This window comes from Lepidothrix coronata, unplaced genomic scaffold, assembly GCF_001604755.1.
Source record: "Lepidothrix coronata isolate B3197 unplaced genomic scaffold, Lepidothrix_coronata-1.0 Scaffold158, whole genome shotgun sequence".
In the NCBI taxonomy this organism is placed as follows: domain Eukaryota; kingdom Metazoa; phylum Chordata; class Aves; order Passeriformes; family Pipridae; genus Lepidothrix; species Lepidothrix coronata.
Genome location: NW_016690338.1, coordinates 2059911 through 2076677, shown reverse-complemented (window position 1 = coordinate 2076677; position 16767 = coordinate 2059911). Strand labels below are relative to the sequence as shown.

Genomic DNA, 16767 nt, shown 5'->3' with positions numbered 1-16767 from the left:
TGCATGTGACTGAGATGGTACTGCAGGAGAAATCAGAAAAACACAGCAAGCAGAGAAACGTGTCAGAGAGTCTTGTGTCTTCAATTTAGTGGTTAAGTCCAAGCAAGGAGACTTTTTGCCCACAAAAGGAGGTGTGGAAGAAGAGGAGGATCAAGAAAAAAATGGAAGATTGGCTGAGACCACAGGTTTCTGCTCACTGAGGAAGAGGAGGGATCTATCTGGCTTAGGGTGGCTCCAGAGGAGGGTCAATGGTGATGTAGTGGCTGTCAATGCAAGAGTGAAAGGAGAGGATGCTGCCAAGACACACTGCAGTTGCCACATCCAAGGCATCTGGTTACCCTGACATCTGATTCTCAAATGGAAAGCATGTGCTCTTCCATCAAAATATTTGAAACAAATGCAGAATAGATAGAGAACTAAAAGCAAACACTGAAAAAAAAGCTTTAGGTAGAAGAAGAAAAAATACTGAGGAGCGTAAGAGTTCAACAATATTAACAAAAGGCAAAGGCTGTTTGCACAGCAATCACATAGTTCCATACCACTTTCTCACACAGGATTATTTTGGTTAAATTGCCTTTGGTTTTCCTTTGTTCTGTGCTTTGGATTTATTCCAATCCTGCAAAATATTTTCATCTTACTTATTGAAAAAACCCACAACCCCCCAACAGGGGGGGAAACTAAGCACACGGGTTATTAAAATGAAAGGTGTGTGCTCGGGGCTAGAAAGTGCCTGGAGGCACAACGCTAAGCAGAGGGTAGTTTTCAGGTAGCAGGAAGCCACACAACTGACTCACTGTGCCTCCCTTGTTTCCTATTCTCCAGAAAAAAAGGCTGGGAGCAGGGCTTTTGTTGCAGTCTGTGTTTCTGCCACTAAGAAATTGCTGTCCAAGGGGCGAGATGGGGCAGGGGAGCGAGAGCTTGTCCCGTGTCTCTGCTTTCCTGGGACTCCCACGGTGCAGAGGAAGGTAATAACTGTACTTCCACATGGCTGAGCACCGAGAGCCAGATTACTGCATCAGGCATGTTGTTCCATAGCCTTGCTAGCACAGAAGTGGGCTGAGTGACAGTTCAACCATAAACTGCCCACAGTTCATACAAAATGAAAAATCTGTTGGCCGAGGTTTAAGTTGGTGCAGTCACAGTCAGCTGAGGAGTGGATTTAGAGCAAAGCTGTCTGCACAAAGTAAGGTCAGAGGTGAGCTGATGTTGTTTGGGACAACAGGCATAACCCCAGCTGCTTCGAAGAGTTCAACCTCCTGTTCTTTACAGCAGAGTCAGGATTTCGTAACTTTTTAAATCAAGTCCTGAGTGTTTTTTCTACATATTGGCATGGTGCTTCTTTCTCCTTAAGGGTAGGTCATCACAGGTGCTAACCTTCATTTCAGGTCAATATGCAACAGACCAACCCTCTCAAAGCAATGATATTAAGGTCAAGAACGAGAGACAAACTCACTGACAGCAAGGGGGAAAGGTCTAAGAGACTTACAGCCACGGCAACAACTTCTCCCTGCTGACAGAGCACCGGTAAGGCTCATACTGCCCTGAGCTGCAGCTGGGTTTGTAGAAACCCCTGGCAGAACTGACCAAAAAGGGCACCCAGCACCTAGACTGGGGCGTTTTCTCTGTCCCTACACCATCTGAAAGCCAGATCAGCCACTGCACTGCCAGAGGTGGAGTTAAACATGAGCCACAGCCAGTTAAAAGAGCTGACAGGCTTTGAGTGCTTCCTCAGGGAAGAGAGATGGCCAGGGGTGTCCTTCAGCCACAGCAGATCTCTCTGCCCCTTGCAGTCAGAAGAGAGCATCAAGGCTTGCTACTGTTCCTCCTTCCATCCAGCACCTCAAAGCACCTCTGGAGTGGGAAGTCCCAGTGCTCACACTCAAAGCACATCTGTGCAACAGCACTGATGGTGCAGGAAGGCTTATGGGGCTGGCTCAGATGCCTGTCACCCAACAGCTCCTGCTGATCACTGGGGAGGGGGGGATATTCCCATTCTCCCAGGGACAAGCCCACAGAGCACTCCAATTAAACCTAAGATGTTAAATTAATCCCAGAGCTGGGCCTGCGTTTTTTTCCCCAGCTCTCTGGGTGTTGTTCAGCAGCCGTCAGATAATTGAGCACAAAGGCTAAGATAACAATTTGAATAACAGCTAATGAAAAGCTCTGCAATTATTTCTGGATGTGTTATCTGCCTTCCCTCTCCCACGTGGTAACTGTGATTGCCTCTTACAGAAATCTCCACGAAGGTGAGGATACACCAGAAGTGCACACCCTTCATTTCCATCTCTCCTTTTCTCACTTGAGGAGCTCTTAATCCACATTCTTTTCCCTGTATTGGAGCTGATCTCCAGCTGTGTCTCTGCACAGCAGCCCATTTGCCACTCTCCCACCTTCATTCAGGGCTGGTACGATTTTGTGCAGATCCCTGCAAGAAAGGGAGAGGAAAAAGATTAGGGAAGGGGAGCTGCCACACTCACCTCATAATCTATAGACACACAGGAAGAGAGAAGCTGGGTTATGGGAGAATAGAAAGCAACACAATTTGCTGCCTTAAGGATGAGGATGTTCACAGGAGCTCCTGGTCTCACACCTTTATTCCCAGCCTTTCCCTCTGAGGCAGCAGCAGCTCCACAAATACTCTGAGTAAAATTACACCCTTTGCTGAAGCACCTGCATGCAGGTACAAAGACAGCAGCTCCTATTCTGAGAAGAAGCTGTGATTTATAGCTGCACTCTTGAATCTTTCATGGAATTTAATTTGAGCTCAGTGTGATGAAATCCTTGCCCACAGAGACTTCTCAAAACCAGACAATAACATAGCTGACAAAACACAACTCAGGTATTTATTTATAACAGCTTCAAAAAATGTTTCAGACCTGCAGCTTCATGGGTTGTCTGGCAAAATGAGGGTTTGACCAGCTAGAAAAAGAATTATTGTGAAGCTCAGTATGAAACCTCCTTCCTGGTTATAGATGATCTGTATAAGGTGGTCAAAGCAATTATTGATAGGAGTGAAGTTTGAACAGGCAATATGGGAACTACCAGCACAAGAAACTAATTTCCAACCTGTCTGGAGGCTAAGCCAGGAGAGAGTGATTTCCAGTGCCAGCTCTTCACAAAGGCTGCCTTAAAAAAAAGGCAGGAACAGCTCTGCAGGCAGGACTGAGGAAGGCTGTGCTGAGCACTTCCAAAAAGCTGGAGGTGTTGCAGGTACAACTGCAGCAAAGGAAAGGAGTAAATCAGGATGACATAATTTTAGCAGTGCCTTTAACTTAGTTCTGTTGGGGTTTTTTTGTTCTTTGGTTGTGCCTTTTTTTTTTTTTTCCCAGAACTTACTACTCTCTAGAAGGCAAAAGAAGTGGGAAGTGTTGTATGAGTACTGGGGAAATGACACAAGGCAGACAATTCTGACACAAATGTCTGCTATCATCTCCAGAAACACAGAAAAGACTGACTAGAAAAGTGGCTGAATTTAGATGAGAGAATGCCTTTTAAAATGATGGCTCAAAAACAATGTAGGAAGCATATCTTGGAACTCCATATGAAGCAGTAGGATTTGATTCTTACTGGCTTCTACTGGATCTCAAATTCCAACATGACGTACAGCTTAAGTGGACCTGTTAAATCCATTTTTATAGAGAGTTACCACCTGGTCTCTAGTAAATTGCCCATAATAAATTAAAATATTGACAAAGACTTCACTAGCCCTAATTTCCCAGTACTCGATAACCTGAAGATGTCAAGAAGGCATTTCTGTTCCTCTAAAGTGAATTTAAAGTTACTTAGATAATAAAGCTTATATGTGAACAAAGGGTCCTCACTGGTTGGAAGAGGATCCCATCGAATTTCACAGCAAACACAATCAAAACAATGGGATTGCATCCCAGTAATATGAATTAAAATAGGGCCCACATTGTCTGTGGCATTTCACTACAAGACCCTGAGAAAAGGTCATGGACAGATTCACAAACCCCTTAAAACCAGCTCAACGCTCCCCTCCAAAACCATTCATTGAAGTGGAGAGAAAGTTGTGACTGGAGATTATAACCACAGTTTATATTTTAAACAAGTACTGCAAAATCAACACATCCCAACAACTGCCACATGTGGAAAATGACATATCTGTAAGTTTAATGGAGCAGTGGGACACTTGCCCTGAGGAAAGGTAGTTAACTTGGATCATTATCAGTCAGTTGAAAGAGGAAACAAATTAGCTTGGAGAGTTATCAACAAGTAAAAGCTTCTGGTAAATTTGCAGGAAGGAGTAGCTTATTACGCAATAATAAACCATGTCTTCTAGAGGCAGGTATTGAGTGTGACAAATGCCCTCAAGATCTCTACAAAATCTGAACATCTTGGTCTTACTGAACAGTGTTGGAAAAATCAGTGAAACCACATAATTGTTCCAGGCTGACCCGTTGCCCCTGGAGCACATTTGAAAAACAATTGCCATTCATATAAAATCAACATATCTTAATGCTTACTTTTCAATGCAAAGCAAAAAAAAAAATAAAAATGCTGAGTTCCAAGTTTAGGATGGTTCAAGGTGTCACAAAAAAACAACCTTCCTAAGCCACCACACCACCATTATCCACCAATCTTCCTGGACCTCCAGGCACCAGGATCCCAGAGGCAAGTCCTGGTCACACCTGGGATGCAGCACTCCAAGGATATACATTTGGAAGGTTCACTGGAAAATGAAAGAGCTCCTAATATGAAATAGAAAACCTAAAAGGAACGGATAATGGATAATATGTGCATAAAAAGCCGATGATGAGATAATTGCTTTCATTAAAAGACAAATGTCCTTCTCTCTTTAGGACATGACTGTTGATATTACTCCAGCTTATAACAACCCCTTTATGTGACTGCAGAGTCACATCCTGCTTTCCAAAAGACCCTCTGCTTTATACCTGCCGAGGAGAAAAATCAAAGGATTTTGTTTGTGAACTGAGCATTTCAGCCAATACATTCTACCATGGTCTCTAAGTGACAGGCAGCTACATCTCATCAGGAGGAACTAGAAAAATAAATTGCATCAGAAAGAATAAGCATTCAAAAAACAGGTAGGCACGTAGAACAACAGAGAAAGAAAAAGTAATAGGATATTTATCCCCACACATAACAACACTAGGCAGGAAAAATAGTTGAAAGCCATTCCTTTATTTTATTTCCTTACTTCACAAGTGATGTGAAAAAACACTCCAGTGCAGAAAATAGTCCAAGATACACAGGGCAATGGAATACTTTGAGAGAAGAACCCAATTGGACTAATAGGTAATTTTAAAGTCAGAGAGGAATACTTGCGATATCATGAATATATAAAATCTTTAAATACTGGGAAAATGTTAACTCTATTTTCATGAGATGTATTTTCTCTGCTGTTATAAAGGGAGGATTACACAGTTGTAATATCATATTCCCTTTATAACCATGATTAATACTCCTTTTATCGTAAGTGAAAAATTATCTGCAATAAAAACACACAAAATTTGCCCCTTGTGCATTAAAAAAGCCTGTTCATAATCACAATTTGAATCATATTTCGAACTGCACTCCTCCAGAAGATGGTTTTGTTAGGGGAGGTTAGGCAATCTCAGGCAGGGAGCAGAACATGCTGCTCTCCAAGCACACAACACGCCCCAGAACTGTTACATCCAAATTCCCCTGGACTCAAAACCCTGCAAGAAAAACAAGGCAGCACTCGTAGGCAGCGCTCTGTTCCCAGAGTGATTGACAGTCACAAGACCTTGTTATGATCTGAGCTGACTATCCCAATTGAAAATTCCCAACAATCTCTCCCTACGCCCTGGATTGACAGCTGTTCAACTGACGGACAGGAAAGCAGTTAGTCTCCATTTCCAGTGATGAAAAACTGGGTACCTGCCTTTGCAGCTTTGGATGTACAAGAGCCCACAACTTCAGGTATTCCCCGTAAAAATAGTCTAATTCTCCTCCTCTGACCAATACAGACATTTCCTCTGCTTTCATACGGTATCAACAGGACTAAAATATGAACTCAGACTATATTTTGTAGGGCTTTGCCTACTTTTATCTAGTTTTTTTTTCATTTTTTTTTCCTACAAGCCTCCCAGTCTTATTCAACCCTCATGCTTACTGTCCCAAATTCATGCTTGACATGTTTCGAGATGAAGACATTAGTGCAATGAGAATGTAATGAGTGTGGCCACATTATCACCATGTAATAACTTGATCAACACACGAGATAATCTAAAACCTAGCTCAGCTCCAGGCACAGAGGCTTTTGCTGTATATTCTGGGTAAACATTCCGGTGCCTCTCCAGCTGCTGAAGGATTAAACAAGCGCCAGCTATGGTACATTTGCAAAAAATTGATTTCAGAAGCATCCCATAGCTTCTAGTTCTTGCAGAACTTTGCTGTAAGTGGACCAGAGATCTGGTGTTTACTAAGCTTGGATGTTTTTGAAGCGATCTGGATGTTCTGAGATCCCCACCCAGGCAGCCCCATGGGTCATTCCCAGCCACTGCATAATTAAAGCAATCCACCTGCTCCAAAGCCATTTCCTCAGCTATGGAGCAGCACAGACACAGATGTGGTGCTTTCCTATTATAGCACCCCTGTTTGGGGATGGTGTGAGGGCTGTCACACTCACTGCTGTTGTTTTACCCGTGAAGTTCAGCAAAAAAACATTAGGCACCAAAAAAATTCCAACAGCTCCTTCCCTCCAGTTACAATAAACTTGTTTCCATTTTGTTTTTTGTCTATCCGTTGCTAATTTTTTATCATTTCACAAATGGTAATGAGGCACATGCTGGTCACATGACCTCCCCCCTTCCCTCTGGGGCTTAATGAATATATATCATGCATAATTAAAGGTAGTTTGGTTTTGGATACAAGTTCATTAGTGTTTTAATACAAAAAGGCACAAAAGGGGAATTAATGTTTCATGACAACTAAAATAACCTTTTCTGCTAAAAATGTAACCACGCTGAAACCATTTATTTATGGGTTTTTTTCTGTTTTCTAATGAAGTCAGCATTTAAAGATCTCCAGATCACATCACTTAAAACTAGCTGAGTGTTTAGAAAGTGACAGTGTACCATTTTTGGCAGATTTCATCCAGATCTCATGTTTCTGAAGCTCTGGCATGACTGACACGAGTTTCTCTCCCTCCAACAGTTCACTATCAATATTTGAAATGGAAGCTGTAGCTCCAGTTTCAATGCCACATCAAATAAGCTGAAAAGGGTTTTCATTTTTTATTTTTAAGCTATAATTCAAGCGCAGCCTTGTATGACTGTAGCAAGAATTTCTTTCCCACAGCATCTAAGAAATCAGCTGTCAATTTGGGCTTCTAGGTATTTTTATATTTTCACAGAAACACAGGATCAGTCAGACTGAAAGGCACCTGAAGACCAGCTTCCTGCCCAAGGCTCAGAACTGAAGCAAGACCAGGGTTCTCTGGGTCTTCCAGTCAAGTCTGGGAGACCTCCAAAGACAGAGAGAACCACAGATTCTGTGGAAAACCTATCCTTGTCTTCACAGTGACTTTCTTCCTCAAGTCACAGAATCATTTAGGTTGGAAAAGACCTCCAAAATCAGCAAGTCCAGCCTGTGACCAATCACCACCTCATCAACAAGAACCATGTCCAAGAGCCATGAGTGTCCAGCGATTCCTCGGACACCTCCAGGGATGGTGACTCCACCACCTCCCTGGGCAGCCCCTTCCAATGCTTAACAACCTTTTCCACGAAGAAATTCTTCCTGATGTCCAGCCTGAACCTCCCCTGGCTCAGCTTGGGGATATATCTTCTCATTCTGTTGCTTGTTTCCTGGGAAATGAGGCCAAATCCCACCTTGCTACAACCTTCTTCAGGGAGTTGCAGAGAGCAAGAAGGTCCCCCTAAGCCTTCTTTTCTCCAGGCTGAGCACCCCCAGGGATTGCTGCTCCCATTGTTCTCAGGAAGGCACAGTGCAGGAGGCAGGGAAAGCTCCACATTCCCAGCCAGAAGCACAGGATTTTGGGACAACACAAGCCCCAAGCTGGCTGAGCTGGTATAAAACTGCCTGTAGTGAGTTCATTTATTCCCAGCCCTTGCCAGTCACCCAAACTGCTGAAGCACCATAGAGCTCCAGAACATGATTTTTGAAAGCATGAGCAGTAACAGGTTTTTTAATACAGGTTTATGAAGACATACACTGCTTGTCTGTTTTAAAAGAGCTCTCAAAACTGCTTTGCACAAAATTCAAGTGCCTTCATACTCTGCAGCGAGAAGATTAAATTTAAAAGGCTGGGTTCAGGTGTGCAAGACACATCCCATAAAAAATATTACCTGGTTCTGGCTGAATTGAAGCCTCACTCAGCACTTTCAGGTCAGTTAGCTGGGTTTTCTGTGTTCTCCCTGTACACTGAGTGTCCCTGGCTTGCTCTCCTATGCCCAGCTTTCCTCCTGGGGCATTGGAATTGCTGGAAGATCATCCCACTTGTACAGGAGTGCCACTTGTGCAGCACAGAAGTTGGGAGAAGTGGGTTTCCAGGGATGGACAAAAGGTAAAATCTTGAATGAAAAGAGTGGCAATAGAGGAAGTAATTTAGGACAGAGCTGAGAAAGGCTGTGACTTCCTCAGGTGGAGATAACAGACCTTTGGGCATGAGGGCTGGAAATGGGATCAAACCATAGTAGGGGAAGCTGAATCACCTTTTTTTGTTATGGAGGAAGGAGTAAGAACGGGTGAAGTCAAACACTAAATCATCTAAGTAAGATCAACACACCTCTATCTCCCGCTAGGAGAATTCCAGCAGAAGCATCCGGCTCCTGCCAGTAAACTTCTTATATCTAAGCCAAAAATTCTGTAAGTAACTATGTTATAGTCAGAGCACATAGCACCTCCTGGCTTTGGCCAACTATCCCAAAAGAATTTATTCAGTTTCCCTTTCATGGACAATAGCAAAAAATCTTGCCTGATCCTAATCCCGATTCTTCCTTTTAAAAAAGGAAAAAAAAATATGGAAATTTCTGATTAATCAATCACTAAATTGTCCCATTCACTGTAAAGAAAAAGAGGATGAATAACTAAAATGCTAGTCTAGATTAGGTCAGAAATGTTTTACCACTAACCTCTGTGGAGCCACTATATGCTTTCACTTCCTTTGTTTTACTCTCTGGTTTCCCATCAAGATCACAACATGAAGCTTGAAAATATGTTTTTAAATGATGACAGGATTAATTTAAACTCACACATTCACCAGGGATTCATAAGGTAAACTGTGAGCAGGTAAAAATAAATGAATCCTGTTGGACATACTGAGGAAAACTAAAATTAAGTTGAAACAGCAAGGAAAAGCAGTTCATGCACAGGCATCAAAATGTTCAGAGAAAAATTCTGCCACTTAAAAGTAACAGATAATATATGATAATATTCTTTCATTAAATTACATAGCAGTTGTATGGTACAGAGGGGCTGTGAAAATCATGGTGCTATTGGGATGTGCATAATAAATAAATAGAAAAATGAAAACTTTTGAAAAAGAGACACCAACCACTCTAGGAAGCAAATTCAATAAGTGGAAAAAGAATTGTTAGAAGCCTTTACTGGAATCTTTTACCCTCCATAAGTCCTTGGATATAACCTTGGCCTCTCTATAGGTGCAAGGGGAGACAAAAAGAACGAGACAGAATAAACTAATCAGGTGTCCAGAGAAGAACAACTTTTAGACTTTTGCAATTCTAATAATGGAAGGAAAAACCAGCTAAACCCAAATGGGGTTTGGGTCATGGAGGATGCGAATTCAGCAACAGAAAAATTTGTTCTCGTAGGGACATTGTGTTGAACCTATAAACGAAGCAGCTGCCAATGAGCCTGAGCTGATGTTCATATCTGCCATGGAAAGCCCCAAATGCCAGAACGAGACCAGGCACCCTTAACAGAAGATAAATTCAAGGTCATCCAAGTTGCAAAGCAGAAACAGAGAAGCTAAAATCCCTCATCTATTGACAAGCTCATCCACAGGGTTTATTTAACTGATCAGCACTTAAAAACTCTGACATACACTTTAATGCACTGGCTTGTGAGTTAATGAACCAGCTCAGTCCTCCAGATAGAATCAGAACAACTTGGCTGAGATTCCTAAGTCACAATGGTTTTTTATGATTCATGTGCCAGATGCCTGTACTTTCAGGCCAGGTATTCTTGCTGTTTCTCTGAACTTTTAAAATCCTCATGTCTTTTTGCAGAGTGACAATTTGTAATTTCCAAGAATCAACACTTTTCTTTGTAATTCTGTATATTTGTTTAGCTCTGTTTTGCCTCACGACCTCATGGCCTTGCTCTGCTCAGATTTTTTCTCTCAAATAAAATTGCATACATTTTAAATAATGCAGTTTTTTATGCAGTTAGGGAGAGTGATGTTACAGTGCAGTTTGTTTATGCTGCAGTTGGTCTTTCAGACTCCAGTATGTTGTTTTTACATGTTTCTCTAAGACTTACCCCATACAGATTTTAATTCAGCAAAGCTTTTCTGCTCGGGGTGACTTGACTGAAGAATCACCTTTTGGTGCTTAAACAGCACTCAGAAGCAGAACTCATCCTGTGGGCCTTGGACCATAAAAACACAGCCTTTTGTTGTCCAGCCTGTGTCCTGCTCCTGGTGGTATTTTCCACAGGACAAGTCTTGAGAGCCATAAATGCTGGGTAGATCATCATGGCAGTATCAGCAACCTATCATTGCTCCCAAGGTGGTTTGGCTTCCTTTCCAGTTTCTTCAAGGTGCCCTGGTTTTAAATGGGAACACACAGCCAAGCCCACAGTGCTCCAAAGAGGCAAGGAACAGAAAATATTCCAGGCTGCACCTCCCAGTCACAAATAACAGAATGGTTTGGTTTGGAAGAGACCTTAAAGACCATCCAGTTCCAATCCCCCTGCCATGGGCAGGGACACCTCCCACTGTCCCAGGTTGCTCAGAGCCCCATTTAACCTGGCCTTGGACACTTCCAGGGATGGGGCAGCCACAGCTTCTCTGGGCAACCTGTGCCAGGGCCTCCCCACCCTCACAGGGGAGAATTTCTTCCATATATCTAAGCTAAATTTCCCCCCGTTTCCTTTTGAACCCATTACTCCTTGTCCTACCAGTACAGTTCCTGAGGAACAGTCCCTCTCCAGCTTCCATGCAGCCCCTTCAGATACTGGAAGGTGCCGCGAGGTCTCCACAAAACCTTCTCCAGGCTGAACAGCCCCAACTTTCCCAGTCTGTCTCCATAGGGGAGGTGCTCCAGTTTCCTTATCAACTTCGTGACCTCCTCTGGACTTGCTCCAACAGTTCCACATCCTTCTTATGTTGGGGGCACCAGAACTGTACACAGTACTCCAGCTGGGGTCTCATGAGAGCAGAATAGAGGGGCAGAATCACCTCCTATAACCTTAGAGATGTTACCTCCATCCCAACTTCAGCGCTCATGCAGGAGCACCAGACTGCCAGCCTCCTCCTGTGCCAGATGTAGGAAGTCTCTCAGGCATTCTCTGCAACTTAAAGAGAGTGCTGGCACCAGCCAGGAGACACTGTCAGATATACAAAGTTTTAAGGCAAACTAATGGTCTTGGATACTCTCCTGCTCAAATTTCAATTTAAATTAGTAACTAGAGGCAACACACGGGGAGCTTTTCTAGTCTACTTCCTCAAGAAGTAAAATCAAATCTCAAATAAAATATTCAACATTTGGAAGCAGAGTGCTGCAAGTCTGAGCACAGTCCTCAGTGTGCACTGAGGAAGCACTTTTCCTAAGATACTAGAAGTGCTGGCAGCTCAGTTTGATAGCACATCCAGTTTTATTTCTTTTAGAATACACACCATCCCCTGGAGGCATGCAAAGTGATCCAGGGTGCTGTGGGGAATTCCACCGCTGCCTCTCTTCACCCTTGCACTTCTTTTTGATCTATTGCTAGCCACTGCCTAGGTCTGACTTCATGTGCTGTACAAGCCTCTGTCTGACCCATTCTCTCCCACCCTGTTGGCCACAGCCAGTCCTTCCCACTACACCCAAACTGTGACAGGTCCTAAGTCAACACTTCCTAAGCCAGAAGTTTTTATCAGCAGGAGATAGGAAGCCCAGCACTGGCAGCAGTAACAGCCCTGTCAGTGACAACAAAGATGTTTTTAGGATAATATTCTTGGCACCTTGCAGCACCTTCAACAAAGCTGGCAGTGACAGCTGAAAGCCTGCCAGGCAGATTTGCCCATAGGAAGGAAATGGGATGTGGTAGGGTGTGGTGGTGAAGAGGATATTTCAGAGCATATTCTCATTTTCTCACCCCTTAACCCTTGGGAAGGGAGAGGTTACTTGGAGGGGCATGGCCCATCCAAACAGTGGTAACAGACCAAAGAGATCCATCAGAGCCTTGGAAACACCACCTCTTTTCCAAGTCTGACTTGACAAATCACTGCAATACTTTACTTGGGGGGCACAAGCCTTGCCTAAATACCCTACTAAGCTTATAGCAAGGACAAAATAAATTGTGTATAAATAAGGGTTCAGACAGAAGACCTGGGTTTCGTATCAAGATCTGCTCACAAGCTGCACAGCTCCAGATACATATTTGTAATGCTCCATGCAAGTGCTGCCAGAACACATACCTACAAGATTAAAGTTCTATCATACTTGAAAACCACATGCTTAGCTCCAGTGAAGACCAAAACCAAAAAAGTAAAGTCTAAAGACTCTGACACCACAGTTACTTGCTGAAACTCAGTGATGCTCACATAAAAATACATTAGTCTTAAGGGGAGATGTTCATATAACCATTAATTTCAGCTCCTATGCTCTTAAAATGCTGAGAACAATTGCTTTCTCTCCTGGATACTGTGAAATACAGTGTTTTAACATTTGTCAAGTACTTTGTGTCCTCATGCAGCAAGAAGTGCTGCTCTGGGTACTTGCCTATTCTACCAGTCAAAATAGCTGGTTCTCTCTGCCAGAATGGTTAAATTTCTCTGGGGGGTGAAAGCAGTCATGTAAATTAAAATGAAAAACCAAACTAGAGACTTGCTTCAAATGGGAAAAGAAATAAAACTTTATGAAAAAAGATCAAAACCATATTTGGTAAAAAAAAAAATAGCAAGCAACAGTCAAAAAACCCACACTCTCCTGACGCTGTAACATTCCCCTGAATTCCCCATTTCCAGATGGTAGATTTACAGAAATACTTGTTAAAACAGCTATGGTGTTATTGACTGGGCAAGACAAAAGAAGTAGGGGCTGAACCACAAAACCAGCCCATTTTGATGTACTCTCCACACCAAGATGACAGTCAAAGAAGTTTTCATCAAGACCATCCAAGTTTTTATAATCGTATTTACCACCACTGGGAAACTGGAGCTGAATCCAGAGATTGCTTTAGCTAGAGAATGAAATTCTGTAAATCCCATGAAGTCTGTAGAGCCTGGCACACCAAACACAGGCTTTGGGTTTATACTTCCCCCAGTCCTTCCATGTCTAACTCCATGCAGGAAAACCAGCTGTGCCCAGGGAACCAGTTACAATAAGGTCCTCCCTGACATTGGCTCAGCAGAACTTTGCTCTGTAAAGTAAAGGAAAACTAATTGTTTTATGGCTTTGCCTCTGGAAAATCCTGCCTCACGTACCACTCCCTTCTTAAGACAAGGGCAATAGCATGAATTGCAGGGGTGGTCAGACCACGGCTGTGTCTGTTCTGCAAAGCACACCTGGTTTCTCTGGCAGTTAGGACCAGGTCCAAAGGACACAGCTATTTACAGAATATCACCTGCAGCTTCTGGTGGGCACAGTCACACTGGAGAGCTATCCAGCACTGCCTGACTTCTTGCCCAAGGTTTGGACCCGATTAGCACAGCATGTGCAAGGATCATCATGCCAGTCATCCTCCTACTGTGGCAATCAAGCATAAAAACAGAGTTTGATTGATTTCAGAGAGGGTATCAACAGTGTCATCTGGGACCGCTACACCCCTGTGCCTGACTTACCCCTAATGTACATCCCACAAAAATTAGGGTTTCACAAAGCCCTTCCACAGTGATGACCAGGCCAAACAGCTGCATTTATATGTAAGCCAACTGAACAGTTTTAATTATTTACTTCCCACTCCTGGCAATAAACTCATTGGAAGTGCTCATCTCTGTCCAGACCGTGCAGAGTCTGGGGAGATCATCTACACAAAGGTGAGTAACCTCTGGCCTGGTTGGCTCCTACTGTCACCTCACAGAGAGCATGTGGTCACCGGACTCTGTCAAGAGGAGGTGAGCAAGGAAAAAAATCAACTCTGTGAGAGAGAGAGGGAAAATACCCAACAAAAGAGGATGAAATGGAGTAATTAGCTTCTTCCTGTGCGATCTCCAGCACACTGCCAACACAACAGGCAGACAAAAGCCTTTTTCAGCTCTAACACCTTACAGAGCCCTGGCCAAGGACAGCAGGTCTTTCCTAGTGCATTTTAGGGACTTTTGTGCATGTGCTGCTCGGTTTGCAGGCCAAGGGAGAAGTGGCCTTAGCACTTATCAGATGTACAGGTACAAAATGCCTGTTGCACTACTGCTGGCACTCAGTGTATGCTTACCCTGATTTACTTCTGCTCAAACAAAAGCCAGTGTTTCTTCATGCCAATGGTAGAAATACAGGGCAATCTGTGTCCTGGAGAGCTTAATTCAGTGCTAAAGAGGTGACATTTTGTCCTTACCCTTTTCCATCATTTCTGGATATGGGCACTTGAGTAAAAGGAAGCTAAAGCACTGATATTACACCTCACCTATTTCATTTCCTAGGAACCAAGTGGTGAGTGTTACTTATGCATGCTTAAAATGAAAGCATGTTACAGGAACAGACTGTTCTTTTTTGTGTTTATACTGCTCAGGGAAAGCCATTTAGAAGGACTCACCCAGCAGCAAGATGTTTTTCCCTCAGGACTGTTGGAACATTAGTTTCTTTTCTGTCCATGTGCATGTCTGCATTTCTCACAGATGCTCATGGGAGCTATAGTTTTCAACACCGTGCATAGGCAGCAAGGGCAAATTAACATAAAATTAACATGCCATGCTTCTGATTGTAATCTATGAGGAGAATGATAAAGCCTGACTAGATCCCCATGCCTGGGGATCATTTAACAAGCAGGAACAGCATGGGAGAAGCAAGGCTGTGACCAGAACCAGCAGATAGGGCTCAACCATCAGGGCTGGTCCTGCCCTGCTAGACCAAGCCGAGTCAGAAAGAGGGAAAGCCAAAGATTACTATGATGGCATCATTAGATGATGGGGACAAGGCTCCCAAGACAACACACATCTTAGAGCCTTGTCCTCTTGGACACCAGCTACAACAAATCCACTGCCTCAGCTCTGGCCCTCCTGCCCGTGTGGTATTAAACAGCTTCCCCCTGTGTTACGGCCAAATATCACTTGATAAATAATAAAGGCCGTTATTTGAAGCAGCATTTTCCCAAATGATAATCCCTGCCCTGTGTACTCCTGCAGTTTAAATCACCCTGCTCCCTGTCCAGAAGGGTTACCATGCAATGAGGTAAACTGTGCTGCACCACATCCTGCACCACCAGTGATAAACTCTTCCCAATATATACAATGTTTGAATGCCTGAGACCAACTGGGATATCAAACAGTACAGAAATAGAGGTTATTACTGGGAAGATACGTAAAAATTCGGACACTTGTCATCAGGATGTACCTCCAAATACCAGTCAAGTTTTAAAATTTAGACACAGTTACATGCTAGCTGAATATGCTTGCCTTGTTTTCACCATGCTCTATATTAAACTTTCCCTTTCATGTTTGCATAATAAATCTGAATGGAGCTTTTTATTGCATTCACACTTGAATGATTGCTTTTGGTTGTTTTATACAAATACATCGTTTGTATAGGGGAAGGGAGTAAAATTAGGCTTTTATTGCAAAACTCTAAACCAAAATTAAATGTGAATGTTTGCCTGCTGTAGAAAGGTGATTAATACACTTCATGTTAACTTACAGGTGCCACTTTCTATCACTGATGTGCAACTGCTGATGATATTATTGTTATTCTTTCGGGGTATGTTTTAGTACCAAAATATGGTACTAAATACAATATACAGTCCCACAGTTTCATTCCCCGTGACTTTTCCACGCAATTCGTTAAAGGAGATACCATGGATGAAACCCTCCCAGTGGCAGAAGGCCAACACAGAGCCTGAGCAGCACATGTCAGCCTCTCACCAGCTCTATAAAACATGAGTAGGTCTTACAAAACTCAGTTGTGCTGGTGGCTCTCAGGAGGAGTAAATTCCCATCTTCTAATTTCTGTTTCCAAATTTTACAAGCTTAGAGATACAATTCCCAGTACTGTTGACTCAGCTGCGAAATGCCACCCAAACAAAGTGAATGAGAAAAGAAAAATCTGGGTTTTTTCCACTCTTGCAACACAGGGGTGAAGAACCAGCCCTTTTACAAATGTCAAACAGATCTTTCAAAGCATTTTGGCAAAGTATATATCAACACACCCCAAATATACTGCACTCAGGATAAAAGAAACCAACTGACAACATTAAAGCAATTCCATCCCACCTGCCCCCCAGAGAGAAGCTGTCCCAGTAAACTGCAGAATAAAGAAAGTATCAGAAGTAAAACATTACACTTGAAAAGACAGAAGTCTTGCACAAACAAGAAAACTGAAGAAAGTCATTCATAGTGATAATAAGGTTGGGAGAAAACAGAATTTTAAAGATATAAAAGCTTATATAGACATAATGGTGTGAAGCACAAGCAGAAGGAATGTGAAA

At 43.0% G+C, this 16767-nt stretch overlaps 1 long non-coding RNA gene across 2 annotated transcripts in view; it reads right to left on the bottom strand.

Moving 5' to 3' along the window:
• The window catches only part of LOC108504300, an 82849-nt gene that overhangs the window by 1142 nt on the left and 64940 nt on the right, over positions 1–16767 (bottom strand). For both annotated transcript variants that reach the window (XR_001877061.1, XR_001877062.1), the window contains exon 2: positions 2231–2425. This is a non-coding gene — a long non-coding RNA (uncharacterized LOC108504300). The remainder of the gene's footprint in view (positions 1–2230; positions 2426–16767) is intronic.